Source organism: Triticum dicoccoides, chromosome 4A, assembly GCF_002162155.2.
Source record: "Triticum dicoccoides isolate Atlit2015 ecotype Zavitan chromosome 4A, WEW_v2.0, whole genome shotgun sequence".
Classification (NCBI taxonomy): Eukaryota; Viridiplantae; Streptophyta; class Magnoliopsida; order Poales; family Poaceae; genus Triticum; species Triticum dicoccoides.
The window spans coordinates 374,202,637-374,209,426 of NC_041386.1; the positions used below are offsets into that span (position 1 = coordinate 374,202,637).

The following is a 6,790-nucleotide window of genomic DNA, read 5'->3' on the forward strand; positions in this document are numbered from 1 at the left end:
CAGCATTCTGAAGAAAATTGGCGCATACTTGTAATGTGCGTGAATGTGTAATTTCTTTGCTGGAAGTGTGAATGTGTAGTTATCTCGTACTTTTGGAGTGGCTAAAGAGAGTGTGTATGTGTGCTAGAGAGGGTTTGTGGGACGGATAGAGATCTAGATAGAGAAAGGCCCTCCATTTCTTTCTAGTCGTCAACAAAATCATAGTAGTACAAAGACGTATAAATCCTAGAACATTGGCGTTAGGCGGGCTAGTTTGGCCTAGTGGGTTTGAGTGATATGACGTGCTACAATGGCGTTCAGTGTTCGCGTGTGGTAGCAGTATTGCTGGTACAGTTAGTTTTCTTGATGAAGATGATTCAACAAAGTCATGATGGTTCCTTCATCCGAGCAACTTATAGTGGGAAAGGTTGGGCCTGTGATTTGACGACTCATTAGTCATTTATTACTGCAGCTCTATGATCGGGGAGAGTCTCCCCTACAGTACTGTGTGATGCACTCTAAGTTTGGTGCAAGGCAAGCGGACCAGGATGGTCGACGTCCCACATGTCGGCGAATGAAAGTATTATTTCCGAAATCGAGAACGAGCACAGAAATCGGGCTCTTGTATGCTATTCATTGTTTATTTTTGATGAAAGCTGTTCTCTCCACACTTACGATGGAGGAGTGTGAAACACGGCAGCCCAGTGAACTTGGCATGTGCACAACTCCCTCCGTCCATGAAAGATTATACATATAGAGATTTGCACATTGACCAAGAGGAACCAGAACTCCATTGCATAATTAATGCCCAAATGTAGCAAAGAGTGTGGGACGGCAGCCCAAATTTACACAATGAACTTCTCCAAACACTTGTGCCCTTGTTTTGGACTCTAACTTGCATTGGAAGTGTAGATTTACACTCTTTGTTGGAAAAATTTCTGATGCTAGATGTACAGTTTTTCATGGACCAAGGGAATAGTTAATAGTAGTACTACTTGGCTTAGCGATCGATCAGACAATAGTCCACAATTATACATTAATGTAGAGACGCGATGCATTCCAAGTTTAACATTCACATAAAAATTAATGGCAACCTGCAAAAAACCTCCCGCATCCATCCGCAGACACGGATGCGGGGGGCAGGCATCCAATGCTAGCTGCATACAGTTTCAAAACAACTCAAACCAACTGGACATAATTCGTGCAAACACGGCCAGAATTCATGCAAACCCGACCGGATTTCATACAAACCGAATGTAAACGGTTACATTTTGGAAATATTTTAACAAAAAGTTAATACCATGTGCACGTACTGTCGCGCGGAGCAGCACTCCCATGACACAGAAACACTACACTAGGCTATGGCTGTCAAGGATAGGGTGCTCTAGGATAAAGAAGAAACCGGGCACATCACCGGTTGTACAAGCCAGTGAAGCGTCGGCGGTAGCCTTCCTGGGACCCAAGCGGTGTTGGTGTACAAAAGTAGGGGCTCTCCTTTTGACCCCTTTACTTGTGCATGGGCAGTCAGAGCCACGCGTCGCGGCCACGCTTAGCAGGGCAGAGGAGGGAAGCCAGAGAGAAGCCGAAGCACAAGACAACCAAGGCGACGCCAAGACCAGAAGTGCAGGAGGGCAAGAGGGCGAGATGGACTCCCTCGGCAAGATCCTTGCCGAGGCGGCCCCCGCAACCCCGGCAAGAGCCTTGCCGGGGCAACTTGCCCAACACCAACAGAGTGAGCCACCCTTGAGCCCACAGGCTCCGACCCAATCAACTACATTGGGACCATGGCTCGGGAGGCACCTTCGTGGTGGCATGCAGATCTTTGTCAAGATTATAAACACATAAGATCAGATGAGGATTAGAAGACGATGACCCTCAGCGGGATCCTCGCCAAGGAAATCAACAAGACCCCCGGCAAGCGTCTTGCCGGGGACGACTGCGACACCACGGCAAGACCCTTGTCGGGCCCCAGGCAAGGCCCTTGCCGAGGACGCTAGCAGGGCCACTGATAGGCCCACACCAGCCAAGACTCTGCCGCCGTTCGCATGCAGCTGCCAGCCCAACCAGCTGGGCAGGCACCTGCGTGGCAACATGCAGCTTCTAGGCCAAATCAGCAAGCACCCGCGTGGCGGCATTGCAGATCTTCATGAAGGCCCTACCACCGCGCCATCTCAGCTGCCTGCCTGCCTACCACTACACCACGACACTCAAAGTAGCGTCAAACAATCTGCCGGCATAGGTCACCTAAGGCCACACATTTAGTGTCGATGAAGAACTTTGCCGACGGAAAGGAGCTGTCGCCTATAGTCTTGCCGGGAAAGGTTTTTACCGATAGATAAATATATGCCGACAGACAGTATGACAGAGTAGGTGAGGTCTACGCCGACAGACATTTCTACACCGACAGACATTGTTATGCCGACAGTTCATCTGACAATGTGGTATTCCAACAGATATTGCGACGTCCATAGCTATTCTGACAGTTCGTCTGAGTTATCCCAACAGACTGTGTGACACCCAATACTTATGCCAACACACTTGTTGCCAGGGTACTACATTTCAGCACACATGGAAATGCACCGTGTGTTAATACAAAAATCAACTTCATATTATTCAATTCATGTGAAGTACACGGTACATAATATTCAACTCATCACAAGATACCATTGGCCAATGCATTCATTCAACATATATAGAAGATCCATTAATTTTCTTCACTCAAGTTATCTACAACCATTTAGGAAATACACAAGTTTGACATGTAGGATGTGGCCTGTTACAAAATATGATGATCAAGTTCCTAAGAAACCAATTGTTCTTTCACTTGACTGCTACAAAATACTACCTCCGTCCCAAAGACACTTATTTTAGGAGGGGGGAGGGGGTAGTATGGAAGGGGCCAAGTCTTTGATCACCAAGTCAACATCAACTTCCATATGACGAAAATGTGTCAACCATGTTATGAACAAAAGTGATCAGCAGAACATCATATATCATCTTGTGGGATTACTTTCTGCCATTTGACCCTGAAAAAGAACTCATATGTTTGAGAATCATAGAAATACGATTTTTTTTTTCAAATTTGTGAGTTGTCTACAATGAGTAGTTTCTAGGATTATCCGCACATAACTCTAGAAAAAATCATGCCTACATTTACTATGTGTTCTTGATTCATCTGTAGTCCATTTAAGTACTAAATGCTCTCAGTTAATCTATCTACAGGCCACTAAACTATTCAGACCTAGTATAAATATTCAGACCTAGTATAAATATTCAGACCTAGTATTAATATTCACATCCATTAGTATAAGCAAGAACAATAGATTCTCAGTGATTGTGATCACAAACAGACTGAGAGTACAACATGCCATTTTGCCGTCATTATCCTTTATTCCAAGGAAATATCATTTGATTTTTTCCTTTTCTAGTACAACTATGTGGCTATCATAACATGTAACTTCAAAAATTCATGTTAATAAATTCTGGATGTGTGAATATTGCCTAACAAGATCAAAAATCGTCGCCTCATACATGGCAGCTAGGTAAATTAGACAGTGATAGATGGTTGCCTTCAATAGAAAATTAGAGGGGTCGATCCCACTTGCATACCATATACATTTCTGCCCTTCTGCTTGCTAATATCCTAGGTACAAAGCAGCCAAGCAAACATCAACTTCCATATGACAAAATGTGTCAACCATGTTCTGAACAAGAGCGATCACGATAACATCTTCCATCAACTTGTGAATTTGCTACTTTTTACCATGTCCCTACAAAAGAACTAATATGTTTCAGCAATCTTAGAAATAGTAGAATTTTTCAAATCTGTGAGTTGTCTTTGAGTCCAAAGGTCTAAGAAACAGAAGATGTACAACATATTGGCTTGGTTAAAAGGAAAGTAAACAAATACTTGATTGCATGGCCTCTCCAATAAAAACTATGCAGGTCTTTTTTCTGCACTATGAGAACTGAAATATAAAGCATATAAGGAGGCATTTATTCTCTACTAAAAGATCTAAAGAATAAAGCCAATAATCTCAGAAAAGATTGTACGCCCTCTATAAAGAAATATAAGATCATAGATTACTAAAGTAGTGATCTAAAATATCTTATATTTCCTTACAGAGGGAGTAATAATGCAACAGTTTGGTTAAAAAGATAACCTTATTGGAACACAAACCAAAGTCAGGATATCGCCTATCATATCACAAAATGGATTCATATAAAAATGTCTGAACTCACTAATAACCAAAGTCTAGGATCCATGTACCATCGTTTAGAATGGGGCCGATGAGTTGCAGGAATAGAGTATACAAGTTACAAAAAAATACAGCATATAGTATATAGAAAACAAGCACAACTTTTTTTACACTCAACTTCTCAGTGTAAAGATCAGTAAAATGTGAAGGCTTAGTAGTGTGAACAATACTTGGAACCTTTTTAAAAAATAAAGACACTTTCAGTTAAACAGTAAGTTTGTGTCTACATGTAAAACTATGTCAAATCCTTATCTTGGAACTAGTTTGAGGCATTGAATCAAAGCTCCAAAACAGAACTTTTAGCTGAATATTAAACAGATAGCAATACTCTAACAATAGAAAAAGAAATCGAATCATGCAGGGGAGTTGGATGTGTTTTACCCTTGAACACTGGTTGTAGCATCATGCCACCAGTCTACAAGACAAATCTCTGAGATTCACCTTTCCTGGCACATACAGATGGAGTCGAAAAGCTTGTCTTCCTTGTAATGATGCCAAGGCCCTGGGACGAAATGCAAAATGAGGCTCTAACATTACAATAATATAGCTAATACAACTAAAGTATACTTTCACTTAATTCCATATCTTGATTATTTGTTATTTCGTACAATTTATAAATACATAAATTATGAAATTTAAAGTACTGAAGGTACTGCTAAAACAATAAACTAACATCGTGTTCTACTGAAAAGCATGAGTACATGAATTCTAGGCTTATCAAGAAATGAGAACAAAAGAATGATGAACCTTGAAACTTGGATGGACAACTATCTTTGAAATATTTTATGAGCAACTATCCTGAAAATAGTTCTATCCGAAACAATCAAAGAAATGCATTGATAGGAGCAGAGTAGGAACTACAGGAAGTTGGGCTACGCTTCGGTGATGTCGTACATCAGGGATGATCCAGGTAAGCTGGGCCTTTTTCATCCTGATACATAACAGCGATTTGGGGGCCCCTAGAATTGGGGGTCCTGGGTGGTCGCCCACTTTGGCCCCCCTTCTCGACGGCCCTGAATGATGCACACCCAGAAATACATAGGAATCACAAAAAAAAAATTAGTAATCTCTTGCAATGCAAATCCATGGATTATGCTGACAATAGTAAAATGAGTTAACTATTTAGTAGAAGGAATTTTCTAAACTTCAGAAGAAACGACAACAGGATGAACATTAACAAATCTAAGGGAAATGAAAACCCAATTCCTAGTTTTAACTTTGGGCCATGTGTGGTCATGTGAATGTTTTCATTCATTCAGCAATGCTAAAAGAAAGACAAATATGTAAACATGCATGTTTTCATATTAGGAAGCTACACATATTTCAGTTATACACAATGCAGACTATACATTCTCGACTATACCTCGCTTTCTTCCCCCAAAACTGAATCATTCAAATAATCTCCAACTGGTAAAATTGGAAATGTTGAGATTAAAAATTAAAATGCAGAGCAAGGCATTAGATTGCAGACATTAACAATCAGAATATCGTACAATATACAACACTTGCTTGGTGGAGGAGCTCACCTAGAGCTTAGGCCCTCTGTCCATCATCTAGGCAGAGGAGATGCATCATGACACCGCTCTGTATAAAATGTATGGTGATAAGCAAAGGGAAGGCCCAAGGAGTGAGGACAAGTGGAGAGCACAGGCAAGGGATCAGACCTGCTGCAAATTCATGAACAAAAGGCAACCCTCTACTCAGTATTTGTAGATGCAGGTTCTTATCAAAGTTAATACACAAACCATCTGAGACCATCAGTTTCAGCTTACTTAAATTATGAAAAATGACTGAATAATATCTCACATATATATATATATATATATATATATATATATATATGTGTGTGTGTGTGTGTGTGTGTGTGTGTGTGTGTGTGTGTGTGTGTGTGTGTGTAATTATGTATTAGTCAGATCTACCAATTGACCAAAAATGGGAGCATGTTGTTTCACTTAAATATATTTATAGACACATTTGTTTTGTGTGCTCAGTAGGCAAAAGGACAGGCAACATACATGTCCCTTGAAGCAACAATGCCAACGATCTGTTCTGAAATCGACGACAGCTGAGATAAGGTTCCTAAAGTTGATGATATGATATGGAATCATCTTGAGTAATAGACAGCCACACCATAGCCGAAATTATCAGCAAGCAAAAGCCACATTTCAGTTTTGAAGTAAGCAGACAAAATCTATGAATAAATTTGACAGTTTAGACATAAACTTGTTCAACCTAGATAGATCTAATGGGCAATCACACTTTTGGATGGAAAAACGAAACTAACCTTACCTGCAAAAACCAAATTTGGAAACAGGGTAGGACAGAGAGGGTGGGGAAGACGTTGCCGGTGGTGGAAGAGGGACAGCGGAGAGTCTCCTAAGCTGCAGCCTGTGGGGCGGCCCCTCGGAGGTCGTGGGGGCGGGAGGCAGGTTGTGGCCAGAGGCCGTCGCGGCGCGAGGTAGGTTGTGGTCTGGGGAGGTGGTGGCTCGAGGCAGGTCGTAGTCTGGGGAGGTGGCGTCGCGAGGCAGATCACGGTCGGAGGACACGACGGC

At 41.7% G+C, this 6,790-nt stretch overlaps 1 long non-coding RNA gene across 1 annotated transcript; it reads right to left on the minus strand.

The window, feature by feature from the left end:
- Positions 1–2,629: 2,629 nt before the first annotated feature.
- LOC119285951 lies at positions 2,630–5,758 on the minus strand. The gene is made up of 5 exons (XR_005140075.1): positions 5,602–5,758; positions 5,133–5,251; positions 4,620–4,740; positions 3,589–3,749; positions 2,630–3,005 (listed from the first exon to the last, which is right to left on the minus strand). It is a non-coding gene; the product is annotated as an uncharacterized LOC119285951 (long non-coding RNA).
- Between the last annotated feature and the right edge of the window lie 1,032 nt (positions 5,759–6,790).